This window comes from Lepidochelys kempii, chromosome 17 (assembly GCF_965140285.1).
Source record: "Lepidochelys kempii isolate rLepKem1 chromosome 17, rLepKem1.hap1, whole genome shotgun sequence".
Taxonomy (NCBI): Eukaryota; Metazoa; Chordata; order Testudines; family Cheloniidae; genus Lepidochelys; species Lepidochelys kempii.
In genome coordinates this window covers 6,316,422-6,333,695 of record NC_136396.1, presented here as the reverse complement: position 1 = coordinate 6,333,695, position 17,274 = coordinate 6,316,422, and the positions used below count along the sequence as shown (strand labels likewise).

General features: G+C 38.3%; 1 protein-coding gene across 14 annotated transcripts in view; it reads left to right on the top strand.

The window, feature by feature from the left end:
- Positions 1-17,274, top strand: part of BCAS3 (BCAS3 microtubule associated cell migration factor) — a 500,892-nt gene that overhangs the window by 339,617 nt on the left and 144,001 nt on the right. For 2 of the 14 annotated variants that reach the window (XR_012155469.2, XR_012155468.2), the window contains exon 26: positions 14,375-14,451. The exons of 11 other annotated variants lie outside the window; for them this stretch is intronic. The gene's annotated coding sequence lies outside the window, so the exon portion shown is untranslated. Of the gene's footprint in view, positions 1-14,374; positions 14,452-17,274 lie in introns of those variants that run through there. One more of the 14 variants, XM_073315913.2, reaches the window with a different exon arrangement.

The following is a 17,274-nucleotide window of genomic DNA, read 5'->3' as shown; positions in this document are numbered from 1 at the left end:
CTTTACTCCACAATGATTAGGCCTGAACTGGAGTATTGTGTGCAGTTCTGGACACCACATTTCAGGAAAGATGTGGACAAATTGGAGAAAGTCCAGAGAAGAGCCACAAAAATGATTATAGGTCTAGAAAACATGACCTATGAGGGAAGATTGAAAAAAATGGGTTTGTTTAGTCTGGAAAAGAGGGGACTGAGAGGGGACACAATAACAGTTTTCAAATACATAAAAGGTTGTTATAAGGAGGAGTGAGAAAAATTGTTGTTCTTAACCTCTGAGGATAGGACAAGAAGCAATGGGCTTAAACTGCAGCAAGGGAGGTTTAGGTTGGACATTAGGAAAAACTTCCTAACTGTCACGGTGGTGAAGCACTAGAATAAATTGCCTAGGGAATTTGTGGAATCTCCATCATTGGAGATTTTTAAGAGCAGGTTAGACAAACACCTGTCAGGGATGGTCTAGATAATATTTAGTCCTGCCATGAGTGTAGGGGACTGGATTAGATGACCTCTCGAGGTCCCTTCCAGTTCTATGATTCTGTGTAGGCATTTTGCTGTGCATAGGTCCCATTTAGGTCAGTGAAAACCCGCATGATTGTATCAGAGGACCAAATTTGGCTTTACTGTTTCAACCCCCAAATAATTGTAAGTGGATCATATGCCTAACTCCCTGTTGTACAAAACCTGACGAAAAATTTGGGAAATACATCTGAGTAACATTTAATCTTTGAAGGAATTGCCTAAAATGGGATTTCTTGTTTCATATTTGTTTTGCAAAAAGAAAGATATCACTAAATTCTAACTTCTTTTCGTTTTGTGTTGGTTTCTTTTGGTTACTATGATTAAAGCTGTGAAGACAACACTTTCTAACTGATTCAGTGATGTATTTAAAAAAATTTCTCTAAGACTAGTCTTAAAATGTTCTTAAGTAATTTGGAGGTCGTGTGACTTCATGTCCGGAAAAATAATACTGCCATACTGGTGCAAGGGCATGCACTGTGCTAAAACCCTGGGGGGATTGCCTTGGCTATTTCTTGGTTTAAATCCATTTTTGGTGTTGCATCCGATGAAGTGAGCTGTAGCTCACGAAAGCTCATGCTCAAATAAATTGGTTAGTCTCTAAGGTGCCACAAGTACTCCTTTTCTTTTTGCAAAGACAGACTAACACGGCTGTTACTCTGAAACCATTTTTGGTGTTGTTCATCATCCCAAAGAAATGAGAAAGGAGCACAGACTACTTATTTTCAGGTTTATGCAAATGTTTTCACTCTAGTGATGGAAAACTTTCTTGCTTTGCCTTTGCTACATTCATGTCCCTCATGCAGCTAAAAACTTGTCTTTGTGGCCCAGCAAAATTGATGAAGAAATTGTGATGTGTTTAGTCTTGTTTTTTGTTCTTGAAGGAAGCCATTGGTGATATTCCCGTTTACAAAGTAGATTAGATGCCCACAAATCAAGAAGGCAGGTATGAATCTGGGGAGGGATAGCTCAGTGGTTTGAGCATTGGCCTGCTAAACCCAGGGTTGTGAGTTCAATCCTTGAGGGGGCCATTTGGGATCTGGGGCAAAAATTGGTGATTGGTCCTGCTTTGAGCAGGGGGTTGGACTAGATGACCTCCTGAGGTCCCTTCCAACCCTGATATTCTATGATTCTATGATTCTATGAATCTTGACTGTAGATGTCTCTTGAAGACAACTCTGGATGAATTCACTTCCAGACAAGGGAAAAAAGGGTATACTTATCCATGTCTTCCTGTTGGAAACACCGCAAGCCCCTGAAGGGGCTGAATGCAAACTAGTCAGCTCACCAACGCTCTCAGCATGCTTGTGGTTCAAGTATATGATATAAGTAGTGTAGAGTGGTTTTGTTGCTATGGGAAAAGTGCTAAAAAAGGCTGTATCTTGTGTAGTGCTCAGATCCTTTGGGTATTTAACGTACAATTTCTTCTAAGGACACTCAGAATTATACCTCTGATTCTAAATTGCTTAAACGTTGAAACATATGGTCTTGTGTTCTGTTCGCTAGGAAACAACTGTCTGTAACCAAGCTGCCAAATTCAAATAAACTCGCCCTATATAAAAAGGGAGTCTGAAGCAGCTCAGCAGAAATATGGAAAGTGTTTTTAAAAGAAAGCAAACCTGAAGATATAGAAAAATCCTAATTAATCCAGTGTCCTATATCAATAACAGATAATTACATGTTAATAGCTTTGATGATTTTCAATTAAAAATGAACTGCTTGTGTCCTCTTGCTTTCTTCTGTGGGCCAGGTTCGCACAGCTGTCATTTATTGTGTTCTCTGTTACAGTAATCATTTTAATAAAATGCAATTATCTGCATAATTAATTTCTTTGACTGCTCTGCTGTGTCCTCCTTTTACAGAGGCCAAAATGTCAAAGATCAAGTAGACTGGGGGAAATAAAAATTCACATTGTGAATGGATATAAAAAAAATACTTGGAATTTCAATGCATTGGCTTCTATTTATCTCAAATGTCAAGGGCAGTGTAAAATGTATTTTTAAAATGTGTTTTTGTATGGTTTGAGCCCATTCTTGGCGTAGTTGTGACTCAAGAGGGGCCATTGTTCTTTGAGAGAGTTTGAGGGGGTTTCTTTGTACAAAGTGACAAAAAGAAGACTTAGAGTACTGGGCTACCATTGTTCCTGTGCGGCGCTGTAAAATTTGATTTGAAATTAGGACCTCAGGGCAGGCCCTTCAATAGCCAGTTTTTATTTTCTGCCAGCATTTTAATCACTCTTGGGTTTAAAGAGGACGACCAGCATAATGCCTCTATGTTTAATAGAACACTCATATCTTGAAGGCCAGTTAACTGAATTCAGGGATCTGTCATCTGCCCAACATTAGTCTTTTCTGCTTCCTGTCTATTTTTGAAGATAGCTCTCTATTCCAGCCAGCTTTCAAAGCAGAACAACTCTTTGTTTTCTGCATTTCTTCATTGTAGCAACATCTCTTTTCACAATCTCTTAAAGAAGTTGAGTAGCCAAGCTGCATTACAAACTTGGTTCAAATCTTAGCGCTGTCAGTAGCCATTAGATTGTATTATTACAACAGCTCACTATTTCCTCAGATGTGGAAGAGAGGGGGCGGATTACATTTCAGAGACATGGAATGAGAGGAAGAGAAAACTGATCTGCTGGCCTAAGCCTTACACACCTCATCTGGATTAACCTTGTAGAAACGTGTGAGGAAAACAAGTGAAAATGGGAGAAAAATTACAAACAAAAGAGTCAATGAAGAACTGGCAATCATGTCCCATGTCTTAAGTGGAAGGTAGTGTCAGACAATGGTGCAATATGAGCCTATCCATACTGTATTATGGGAAATTCATTACTACTGTAGATAAGAAGATAGCAAGCTAGTGGTTTTTTTAATTGTTAACTATACTGAATACAGGAAAGTCCTGAAATTGCAAGGATTGGCGGGATACACTCAGTTGGCCTGGGGGGATGGATTTGACTGTAATTGTGAAACTGACTTGATCTGAGGGGTTCATGAAAGAAGTTTAGTAAATTGGGGTTAACAAAAGTGGTATGCTTTTGTATTCAATTTTTCCTTCTAGTTGTGGAGGTCTCCCTTTACAGTCATCTATCAATAGCTGTGTTGAACAGGGCTGGTTCCCTTGCCTTTAACCAGATTCAACTTTCAGTTCTCCTGCCCCGTTGCACAGCTTCATCTGTGGTATGCTGCTGTGACTGGTACTGTAGGAGGTATTCTAACTTGGCCATCTCCCTCTAAAATGAAACACAGGGTTTGTGACTCTTCATGCTTATGTGGGCCTAAAAAATAGGGATCCTCTGGTGTATCGTGAGCTTTATATTATAGTGTGATACCCTAGCAGCTGACTGCAGAAAGCAGCAATATAACGCAGATAGTACATTTTAAAAATTCTGTAATTTAAACTCTTTTCTGGTGCTGGATTGAAAGACATGAAGGTTGGAATCCATGTTTATTGGATGGTTCGGTTCACTCATCCTTAGTCTCATGTCCACTGCCCACTGAATCCTTGGTGTCTAAGCTGAGACTACTAACAAGGGTTCCAAATATGATGGTGGTATTTATGATTAGGAACGGGACTTAGACCACCAAGTGATTTCATGTAAATCATTAAACACTCTCCAGATGGTAACAACTTCTGGTTAAATCTGAACTGGTCTGATTTCAAACCAGTGGCCTAGAGTAGAGGTGAAATACTCCCCAACACATAACCAGATTTATACAGTTGTACATTATAATGGATTCCTATGAAGCAAAAAATTATATGGGGGTTTTAGTTAACCATAAGTAGAACAGTTTTCAAATGCAAACAAGAATCTTGCAAATTTGCTTCAGCCATCACATGGTTGCTTCCATTTTCCATTTTTGTGTTTAATCAACCAAATCTTGTATCTGCTCCACACTTTTCCCAACACAGATGCAGACTGAAAGTGGCTAAGCAAAGCTGGACACAGCGAGAGGTTACCATAGTCATCATCTTATAGCACAGCTTTTCATTCACTTTCAGATGTAGCTGTGTGGGTGTCTACATAATGTGGGAAACTCTTTTCATTGAAGAATCTGAATATTTTGTAAGGCAGTGAATAGTCGCAAATAATCTTTTCTGTAACACTGAAATAAAGAACAAATGAGCTATTCTCAGAAAATACTGAAGCATTATTGTCTTCAGTCATTTTACAGAACTCCATAGAAAAAATATTCCAAACTTGACAGATTCATATCCTAACCCTTTTGCTCATTCGTCAGAGAACTGTGTGGTTTGGACAGCAGGGCTCAATTAAAGCAATACCAATTAAAGGAACAGATCTGTACTTTCTGTGCATGAAGCTAAATGTTTTAAAAAATAGAATAAAACTTTCTAAAGTGAATATCTGCTAGAGAAATAATCCTGTTAAAAAGAATCTCTAAAAGGTCAAACACATTAGAAGGGTGGGATGAAAACAGAAATCTGATCCATTAATTTTTCAAGATAGAAGGAAGTTACTATGATCTCTCGGGTTATCCACATCATCTTCATTTGATATAGTTAAAGCCTTGTGTAAAATTAGTGTGATTATTATAGGAATACCCATTTTCTCATGTTGTTGAAGGTAAATCGACTTTGAACTGTATGCAGCATAGACGCATAAAAAGCCCAGCATAGGTGCTGCAGTTCATCACTAGGAAGGCCTTGGGCAAACCTGCAGAGAGGGTAGTTGAAATAGGTTACCCAATTTCCCAAGCCCGTCGTATAAAGAGAAACAAGATGGAAGAGACAAGTACTCTTTGTTCACCAGCCAACTCTCCTCCATTTTTCATTTCCCACCTCTGGTCTCCTTATTGGATCTCAGAGAAAGAGTCTTGGGGAATTGGAGTCCCCATATGGGTTCTCCTTTGTACAGTTCCTCTTTTGGCTTTCCCTAGTGATAGATTGGTCACAGACCCACTTTATTTTGATACATCTCTACATGCATGTATCTGCTAAGAGAATAGCTGGGTTAAATGAACACTTTTTCTGTGATCCTAAACAATGGAGACTCTTTAAGTACAATAGTAAGGGTGATACCATGCCATTCATGCAGGTGTGGAGGATCCACGCTAGGCCATCCTTACCATTTAAGTCTTGCAGTGGGGCTTAAGTCCAAGAGGTGGGGTAAAGGATCATTGGAGATAAGTCAGGGAGGGAGTCCTGAGCTCTTGTGTTTATAGTTTCAGTGGCCCCAAACCACTGCAAAAGAGAAGTGGCAGCTCCCCTCTCAGCCTGTAAGATGGAACACATGCCACTGAATGGCTGTGGTGCAGCTCTGTGGACTGTGTGTGGGTCACACGGTGAAGACCGTTCCACGCACCCTTGTAGCTCTTCACTCAAAGCCTGGATTTGTTCCCTTTGAGGGAATACACCTGCTATAAGAATTAATTTTTCTGAAAATGAAATTTTGCATTTATGACTATGCTACTCTGTAGGAGTTTTGTGCTCCTCTGTTTTATTAAGAGGTTAGTGGCTTGTCTGTCTGTCTGGTCTAGCACAGGGTTGGGCCGGTATCCTAGAGTTCTACGTGTGCCTCTGGCCCTGACTTGCGGTCTAGTCTTTATAAGTGACTTACCAGGTATCTGTCATTTTTCCTATCTGTAACCCTTACCTACATCACAGTGGTGTCATGAGGATGAATTACTATTTGATAAGGTCAAACATTGTGAAAGTGCTAAATGTTATCTATCCTAGGGTTTCCTGTACCATCTCATCATTGTTATGTGTGTATGTATATGTATACAGTATATACACATATGTACATGTGTCAGCATGTTATTGAAACCAATTGGCCTTATACAGATAAAACTTGCAGTAAGTAAGAAGGATCTCCAGGGCAAGCTTGAGTAGATAAGCACTGCCCCTAACAAAACATGATTAACATTATACATCTCCTGGTATAGTTCTTCCTAATCCACTCCAATGCTTGATTTAATTTTCCCTTTCTGTAAACTCAGATCCAGCGTCACCAGAATGATTTCAAGGGCTCTTTGCGTATGGACTCTTGCTTTCTTTATCCCTCCCAGGTTTTCTTACCAAACTCTCTTAAATCTGTTCAGGTGGGGAAATATTTAAGAACTCATTGACATCAAGACTTGAAACAAGTGTCATGAAACATTGGATCAGATAGTAAAAAAATACAGTTGTGCAAGTATGAATGTTGTCTAAAAATGTGAGCAACGGATGGCATTTTTAATGTTGTGTAAGGGTAGCACCCTGGGTATTTCTATGCTGAAAGCTAATCAATATACGTTTTTAATACTAGGATGTCTATGGTATTCTCTTAAGTCATACAGATGAAAATACATTACATACTGGGTGGGTTTTGTGTCTTTTGGACTAAGCAACATATATTTTAATGCACTCAGTGGATATTTTGTTTAAACATATGCTTGTTTCCTGATAGTTAGGGCCAAGTAAGGAACAGTCGTGTGAGGTTTAGTAGGCAACAAAACAATGTTATTATTCTAGAGAAGATAAATAACATTTTGCTTGTTCTGAATAATCAGTCTCTGTTATGTGTCAATGTGAGCACATCTTGTTTTATCAGTTTGCATTTGGTTTTGCTTTTTATAACACGCTTAAAAACCAGTCACAATTGTCTTCACATTTTAGCAGGTTAACATTGTATAGACGTTTTAACAACCCATTTTAAACTTGTATTTTTTTTTATCAAAAAGAAGAATTCTGTCTCTTTCCACAGTATTAGGTGTATGATATCAGAGGACTTTATTGAATATTTTATTGACCGTCTGCTTGCCCTATGCTAACCTGCCTGACATCCTAAGTTTCTCTCTCTCTGGAGATGCCATGTCAGTTCTGATTAAGCAGCAGAGCATGAATTTTCCCTTCATATTTCCTGTGAATAAACTTCATCCCAGCAGGCAGACACTCTACCCAAGTGCATCATGGGAGTGTCCAGATTTTGAGCACAGAACAAGGCATATGAATGGATTTAAGGTGGTATAGACAAGTGTTTGCTTTACAACAGAAGTATTTTCCCTGTGGGGCTTACATCAGCATTTTGTATAATTTTGCTTTACACAAATGTAAAGGTATTGAAGAGGAAAATTTCTTCCCCTGGCAAGTTAATTACTTGACTTCTCATAGAACAAAAGCTTGAAGCACAAACTAAAGAGAAAGTACATCTTTTGCTTAAAATAGGTAACCTATCTAAGAACATAGATTTTATTTGCAGTTTATTATGAATGCATTTTAATTGACTTAATTTGCTTCCAAAAATTAAATGTCTGTTCTGTTAGGGTGTTACATATTGACATTTTGTTTTAGTTTCCATATACCTTCCTTTTGTGTATAGATTTTATATTTTATATCTCCTTCCTTCTCCTTCCTTCTCTAGAAGGGCACAATAACAGAATATTGTGCTACACATTTTTATGATCATATGAACACTTGCAAAAAATGTTGTTTTTGGCCATTGGTTATGAAAGCTATTTGTGTCTTGAACCCTTCCCGACTCCTGCCCGGTAATGTGCCCATGTGTTTGCTGGACTGCATGACATTTGCCAAGTAATTTTAATACGAGGCAAGTATAAATCCTGCATAATTCTATGGAAGGTTGACAATTTTATTAATTACATTTCTCAGTATATAATGGCTTCTTGGCAAACTAGCTTCCAAGTATCTTAGCAAGATTTTCAGGGCTCAGGAAGGCTCAAGCCATAAAATATTTGTTCTCAATGTAATTATTTCTCTTCGTGTGTTCTTTTCGAATTTTGAACAAACTTTCTCTAAATAATTTGTGTGTTTTTCTTTGGGAAAAAAAAAATTAAAAACAGACACTCTCAAAGGAAAGGCAAAGCTTTTGAATAATAACTTGGGCTTGAGTTCTGCTAAGGCTGTAAATCTCTTGAGTGAAAATAAAATTTTGAAAAAACAGAAGATAGTTTTTTATATTGAAAAACATATTTTTATTGTTGTGGAGCTAAATAATTAGATACTGTTGGATCAGATTTTACTGCCATCACTCCACAATATGACAAACCTGCATTAACTGCAAAGTCTTCTTAACACAAAGGGCAGGTCTACACTACGGGGCTAAGTCAACCTAAGTTACGGAACTCCAGCTACATTATTCACGTAAACGTACCTTAGGTCAACTTATTGCAGTGTCTACACCGCGCTGGGTTGACAGGAGAAACTCTCCCATTGACTTACCGCATGCTTCTCGTTGCGGTGGAGTACCGGAGTCAACGGGAGAGCGATTGGCAGTCGATTTAGCGGGTCTTCACTAGATCTGCTAAATCAACCTCCAGTGGATCAATCACTGTGCATCGATCCCCTGGTAAGTGGAGACAAGCCCAAAGTTAAATTAGGGAGGAAAGAAAGTAAATGTTGTTGTAGAGCTGTAGAAAGAGTGGGAAGATACAGAGGCACTCTTCACAGGCCCCCCATTCCTGTTAACAAGCTTTGCTTTTTATCCAAGAAAATTGTGGTTTTACAGTCTTAATATCAACAGGCAGATTACTTGTTGCCACTTGTTTGTTTCCTTTTTAGTGTTTGCTGATGATCTGCCTCTATAATTTTGAATAATTAACTAAAGGTTTCTTTTAGCAATTTCCTTGCCCATGGAACAAAATACACTGTATTACAGAAGTGTCAAACTATTCTGGAGATTTTATTGCCTCATGAATATCACACATGCTTTTAGTGTTAGAACAGCTATTATTTACCAGAGTTTATTTGCACTGGTTATTGACTGCTTGGGTTGTTAAGGTTATTTGATCCCGTAAAAGTTATGCTCATCTTAAAATTGTTGTGATCTTGTTTATATTCTAGTTGTATGGTGTCATCATCTTTATCCAATACAGGCAGAGAAAGCTGGGTGGATAAAGGCAGATATTTAATTTCTGGGCTCGTGGGACCAGGGTGAATAAATCGACAGTCATGTGTTGATTTCTGTGTCCTAATTTTGAATACTTTTAAGCTTTTTCCTCACATAGGAAGGAAAGACTAAAGGCCAGATTTTCAAAAGTATTTAGGTTCCTATAGATACATTTAGGCACCTAGTGGGATTTTCAAAAAAAAGCACCTAAGTAGGTTAGGCACTTAACTCCCATTGATTGGCCTAATTGCTGTCCAATGTGATGTTAGTCCAGTTCCATAGAGTTCAGTGGCACTGAATTAATGAAGCTAACACCAATTCCCTGCAGAAAGATTGAAGAGTATAGTCTCATGTATAACTCTTTGCACATCAAGGAGAAAATATACCCGCCAGGCCTCTTCAACCTAGAAGGGATTGCTGAGGCCAGCACTTGGCGTTTTAAATTTCACAAGAAATCATTGTTACTAGGTCTGCAACTTCATAAAGAAATTACTGTCCTGAACAGATCTTTTTTCTGCTCCCGTTTCTCCAAGCGCTGAGTCATATGTTCCAGTTGTGTTGGGGGGGAAGCTATAGGGTGAAGTAACATGCAGATATTTTATACATCGGCCACAAAAGCAACCACAAGCCAGCATCTCTTCCGTGATATCATGCCATCCAAACTTGCATCACCAAATATTGTTCCCCAGCAAAGTTCCTCATAGAACGCAAATTTGCACAAATGAAGTTGTGGCCTGTGAATATGGGGGATGAATCAGAGGAAAACCAAATTATTATGTATAATGCACTGAGGAATAATATACTTTACTATGGAAGACACATAATGTGAGTAGGCTTGATTCTGTAGTCCTTTTTTTTTCTGCATAGGGACTGCCAGTCTGGTCCAAATAAATCATTGTTGCTGTGGGAAATAGTAATGTGTTCTCAGCAGAAATCTTCAACTTGTTATGAAATGATATAAGCATGTTGACTGTATGTAGAGGCCATTTGCAAATGCTGGGGTATGAGCACAAAACCTCTGACTATAAGAGGGTCAGAATAGTCACCGTATATTGAACAGCGGGCATCTAATCTGTCCCTCTACTCCAAATGGCACCATACAGTTCTCTGCTTTGTCCCTAACAAGGACTCCACATCTTTTGGCTCTCTACAATGGGTGTTGGGCCGCATAAACAGAAGGGAACATATGATGTGTCTAGAAGTTTCACAGTCTTTTACATTGAGGTCCTGCAGAGATTGTCCAGGAAACAATGGTATTGTTGATTAATTTGCATTCAGTTTCACACAATTTGAATTCTGAAGAACTTAAGTACATTTGTCGTGGTTCCCATATAAGTAACTAAGTCATTCCTACCAGAAGTATTTTTCAACGTTCTTTAACAATGAGTGTCTTCATTTAAAGCTGGAAAGCTGAGAGGTGGGTGACTCAGTTATTTTTCTCATGAAATTATAGCCAAGACATTAAATTCACAATTAAGCACGTATTCCTTACTGTATCATTAAATAATTCTTCCCGTTGGCTCTGTTTCTGTAGCCATTACTTACCAGAAGAAGCACTTATTCATGGAAATAATAGCATGGAAGTAAATGGACCAGATTCTTCCCTCTTTATTCACACTGAGTAACACCTTGTTTTGTGAGTAGCCCTTTGCATTTCAGTATGGTTGCTCTCATAGCGAGTAAAAGGCACACACTGTAGCCCAATGAGACTACATGCGTAAATGCTTTAGTGGCTACTGAATCGAGCCTTTTATAACTCAGTGCATAGAAATGTGAGAAGAAATACATATATGCTAAATTTATATGTATAAATGCCACATTTATATATCTACAAATGTGAGGGGGGGCATCAAATGTAGTACTTTAAGATGTTTTGAAGTGTGTGTATGTGTATGTATATATATACACAGACACACAATTGTGCAAGGTTTCCTTCTCATATTACATATATTTAAGAAAACTTTTCACAATAAGTAGGAGGGTGGGAAGATGATTATGGGCATTTGATTAATGGACTTCCTTGTAATTCCTTTTTCTGTCCTTTAGATGCAGATTTACACGCCATTGGTTTCAGAGTGTAAATTGGCTTAAAACTTCAAAGGTTTTGGAAAAGATTCCAGATCAATGATCATCTTTCCTGAATGATCAGCTTATCAGCTGTCATGTGTTTACCCCCATCTCGAGTTTCTACCAGCTCAGGGAGTTTATGAAATTTTGATGGAGAAATTAGGTTGTTGCTCATCTTGTACCTTCTTGCTCATAGTATTGACAGTACCAGTGAACTGCTTGGGGCAGATAGCATCTCAGTGATCACTGTGCTATTTCAGCTCTCCACTGCTGACAACATCAGAAGTGTTTTAACAGGGTTTTAATGGGCAGCCTCTGTAGCTCCTTGGAGGGTTGCAAATAGCTGCCGTGAAAAACCTTTTCTGCCGCTCTGAGCTGACATGCCCTCCTTTTCTCATCCAGCTGCTGCTTGTTTATGTGACTGCAGCACTGGTGACAAGCACTTCTTATTTGTGCTGGGCACTGTTGAGACTGCAACCTAGACAAGACTCTGCATCCTAAGAGTCCACTCTCAAGAATAAAGCTATAGCTATGAAATCACTGGGGGAAAATGACATTCTGAAAAGAGAGCTCAACATTTCATTCTCTCCATCTGCTCATTCGCAGATAAATAGTGCGTATTATTTCGATCGATCTACAACAGTTTTCTAAATATATCTGTTGATCATATCAGTATATTACTGATGACATTCCAGGACCATCATTAACTTCAGGACCATCATTAACTGGTTTTGAATCACTTTATATGCAGGTTGATGACAACTGTCTTTACCCCCTTAGCAGAAGACATAACTTGTAAAAAATCAGTACTGTTCAAAGCAGGAACTGATTGCAGTGGGCCACTTTCTTGTTGACTGATTGGCCTGTTCTTCTTGTGATCAGAAATGATGCTATGAACACTGCTTTGTCTAGAATATACATAAACTCTCTATTTCCCATTATGTTTCCTGTAACTAATGTGCCCTCAATCAACTTCCAGTTGAGTAATTCCAACCTAGAAAAAAAAATCAGTGTACAATACCCATGGGAAGTAAGACTAGAAACCCATATTAGAAAACCAGCACAGACCAAACTTAGAAGATCCACTGACATATAAACTTAATTCAAAAAGTATAGGTTTTGACTGAGGGTTTGTGTCCTCAGTTTAATAGTTTCTGTGACTTCTTCAGAACTAGTATTCTGTTGTGCATTCTTGAGAGAAAATATACTGTACTATATTCAAGTCCCCATAAATTGTGTAGCATCTCAATTTTTACAACCAAAAATATACCTTGTGTAAGAGTTTGAAATATTATTTGTGAGGAAGCAATGAAGGGTTGTTTTGGGATTTATTTTTTGTACCTACTAGTGAAATTTAATCTTTTCAGTAGTCTGCATCATATGAAAGAATTGTATGTCCCAATTCAGTCTGTCTTATCTTCTTTTATTCCTCATGTAAACATATAAGTTAAGATATTTGAATTGTGTACAAAGAAGGAATGTGTAATTAGGTAAGTATCTAAACAGGATAGCGAGTAGGCAGAAGGAGAGAGAGAGAGAGTGTCAATAGAAGAAGCACTTGACTGACAAGCACCAAACCATTCAAAGAAAACTGGTATAAACATAAAGACAGGTTTCAGAGTAACAGCCGTGTTAGTCTGTATTCGCAAAAAGAAAAGGAGTACTTGTGGTACCTTAGAGACTAACCAATTTATTTGAGCATGAGCTACAGCTCACGAAAGCTCATGCTCAAATAAATTGGTTAGTCTCTAAGGTGCCACAAGTCCTCCTTTTCTTTTTATAAACATAATGCTTCATCTACAGAATGTTTTTTAAAAACAAAACAACAAAGCCCCTCCCTTCTTGGCACATTTCCATTAGTATGAGAATGTGGCATCACAGAACAGTCCTGTGGTATGCAATTGTGTTAAGTGAGAGGTGTTACAGATGGTTATTGGATGGATAAAGTGCCCTGGAGCTCACAACTCTCCCAAATGCCTGGAAATTCTCTCAACAGCCTTGGGTCTAAAACCCAAGTTTTAAACCTGAGTGTAAAGTAAAAGTTATATCTCGTATGTATTAAAAGCTACAAATGAAATTTAAAGGTCATTTTAACTTGCGAAGATTAAAAGTTCTCCTTTGCTGTATTCTTCTGTCTACTCTGCTTACAGCAAATCCATTCAACAGCTGAAACACTTAAATACCAGTGTATTATAGAAGCTACTTCTGTTTAAGACCCATTATTTCAGTTTTTAATGGAGCAGAGCCAGTGTCTTTGCAGTGTTTTATTTATACCCAAGCACCAGATCCATAGGTTGGGGAGAAGAGGAGAACATCTGAGCTTGTAGTCTCATATTGTCAACTGTAGACATTGAAATCCTTTCCTACTCTTTTGATTCTCTGGGGTAATTCATTAAAATGATTCATCGCTCGGTAGGTTTGTGTGTGTAGTAGCTTTTCACATGGGGAACTTATTAGTTAAAGGGGTTTTTGTAATATCATAGTTAGCAAAAAGAGCAGGATGAGACTTTGAACTTGGTAGACTTTCTTTGAGTATGTTCTGGTCACAGGCTGGCTTATTCAAAGAGATTTGTGTCCAGAAATGCCCTACTTTTGCTGACATACACTGATCTCTGAGCTGAATGAAAAATAAGATTTAAAAATATCTTAAGAGCAATAGTAGGATACAGTTGTAGAAAGTTGAGAAAATCCTTACTGTAATATACACATTTTGGGGCTTAGCTAGTTAAATTCCCAGATTTATAGTACATTCGAAAATACACTATTACTGCGTTACAATCCCATGTCTAAAATAACTGAACTTACCTTATTTGTTTTACGATAAATCTTAAGAGGGATGATCTTATTATAATGTGTTAATGTGTAAAGTTTCTTTCTGTATCACATAAATTATATATTTATTTATCTAATACCTTCACCTGTTTTGTTTTGTTTTTATGTAAAGAGAGCACGTCTGACTGAACGGCAGTGTGGTCCAGAACATAGGGATTTGGAGTCAGCAGACCTCACTTCTATTCCTAGGTCAGCCACTCACAGACTGTTTGACTTAAGACACCTCTCTGTGCTTTTGGTTCCCCTCCCACCCTTTGACTGTGTTGTCTACTTAGATTGTAAGCTCTTTGGGACAGAGATTGTCTCTGACTGAATGTATGTACCTCTGGTATAAACGAGGGCACAATGGGACCCTGAACTCAGCTGGAACCTTTAGGTGCTATTGTAATACAAATAATAATCATAAAGATTAGGGGAGAAGCACATATCTGTTTTTAAAGATAAACCATTTGTTTAGTGGGTTAAGTGAAAAACCATTGGTGATTCTTTGATTTGTGTCTCTAAAGGTACGTCTGCACTGCGATCAAAAACACAACGGCATCGAGTCTCGGCGCTTACGTCAGCTGACTTGGGCTTGAGTTGCAGAGCTAAATACAGCAGCTTAGCAGTTCTGGCTGGGGCTGGAACCTAGGCTCTGAGACTGTCCCCCATCAGTCTCAGAGCCCAGGCTCCAGCCCGAGCTCGAACAGCTACACTGCAGTTTTATAGCCACGCAACACAAGCCCCACAAGTCCAAGTCAGCTGTTCCGGGTCTTTTATTGCATTGTGGATAGTGGATATTTACACATCCTTCCATGAGTAAAAGTTTTTTTGCTTGGGATGTTTTACTTTCAGTATAATGACTAGGGCCTAATCCACCGAGTCAGTGAGAGTCTTTTCATTGGCTTCAATGGGCTTTGGACTGGCCTCCGGTTCAGGATTCTTGCTTTAGTCCTCCTTTCTCGTAGGAACAAATGATTTATTGCTTAATATTTGTACCCTTCATGATGCTGCTGCTGACATTTTGTGGCATTAGTTTGTATTTTGTGTTGATCTTGATGAAGGGCAGGAATGGCAGCAAGTGTTGTTTTAGGTTTATTATAACACACATTTTTTGTCACCTTAGTTGGTTCAGTTGGTGCTTTGAAATTACTCTTGCATTAGTTTTGTGCCTCAGGCTAAATTGTTGACTGCTCCACTGTTCATGTTATTTCCCTTGCTTTTATGTTCACTGCCATCCTATAGTTTTGCTTCGCTAATTTGGGTGTGATGGTATGAAATATCACTTTGGGTTTTATCCTGCAACCTTTACTCATATGAGTAAGGCTTAAGCCTTCAGGACGTTGTGTTGAAGTTAGTGAGAATATCTGTGTGAATAAAGGCAGTGGTATTCAACTCGCAAGTAGTGAGTTTCCCGTTTGCAAATAATATTTTAATCTTTATTCTTGACATGTTGAAAAGAAAAGACTCTTTTGGAAGGTCAAAAATTCACTAGTCGTCAGAGCCACATTAGCTTAAGAGACTGAACTTAAGTCGTCGTGCTGTGTATCTTGTATAGGTGCATTAAGTAATTTCACTGATTATATGTTTCTGTATATATCTCAGCAGGCTCAGTAGTGAGATCCCGGCAGTGAGTTAACAAAAAGAAAGTGCAGCCATTGGTTCCCTGTTTCTCTAATGCAACAGAACAAAGACTATGTAAAAGGGCAGTTGGTAATTTATCTAAAATGGTGTATTGTATCCAGGTTTGTTTGGGTTTTATTTTTATTTTTATTTTTTAAGATCCAAATTAGATTGTGCTCGAGGAAGGAAGGTATTTAGAATTCTTTGAATCAGTTAAGCCAAGTTTGTCATTTTTCTCTAAGATCAAAATGAAATGGGGGTAAAGTTGGCTTGAAAGCCATGTGGGACTATTGGTAATGCTGTCATAAACTGGAAGCCTCAGCATAAAGACTTCAGCGCCCAGTTGCTGGTTTGCATTGTGCAATGAGGGTGTGTAGCGGTAATAGAGAGGACTTTGCAGGATGCTAAGGCAAAATAAATATATCTTTATCCTAAGTGCCTTGGGACAGGCAAGATACTGAATATCCAATAAAGGGCACTCTTTTAGTCCTACAGATGCATGCTGTATGGAATGCTACTGTCCACATTGGAAATATTTTCCTAGAGCTAGTCTCTGGGTAGAAGACTGAAGGGCTTAATCAAATCAAAAAGATTTTGAAGTATTCTTTTCTTATCTAGTTTTTATGTTTACTGAACAGATGAAGGAAAATGTAAGATTCACAGCAATTTATTAATAATAATGATAATATTAAAAATGACATGCACACAACACTCATGCCCAGAGATTCTGAGTACCTGAAAAATTCATTGACATGTAACTCTGAATGTCAGTTTTGGTTTCTCAGGATTGTGCCCATACTCCTGATTTGCTCACAACAGTTCCCATAATTAATGGCTTTGGGCCTGCTCCTAGCCCCACTGATTTCATTGGTTATAAATGTTTCCTGCCTCATGAAGTGAAAATTTAGGATGATAGTTGGGGACCAATAGCCAATTATTTTATTCAGTATTTGGATATTCAGGAGCAGGACATACATGTTAATGAGTACTTGACTAATTGTTCTCGCGGCTTTAGCAGATTGGGGCTTTTGTTTGCCCATAAAACAGAGAACGATTAATCCATCTGGACTAGCATTCAGACTCCTTTTCTTCTATTTTTTTACTAGGCCAAAATGAAAAAAAACGGTGCCATTGCTGTGTATTCATTAGGGTACAAATGAAAAGACTCGTCCTGCAAATATTTGTAGTCACATGCTGCAGAGTTTTTTAGACACATTTTATTAAGCAACTGCTGGATAAAACCCTATCAGAACTAATTTTCATTTCTATAAATCTCAGAATATTCGTCATTCATTAATGAGGATGAAGGCAATCATGTGTACCAAAGCCACACTGGTGTACTTTTGTGTTCTGGCATTTTGAGGGAAATGAATATCATCTCTCTTTCATTTACTGTCATCACTATGACTT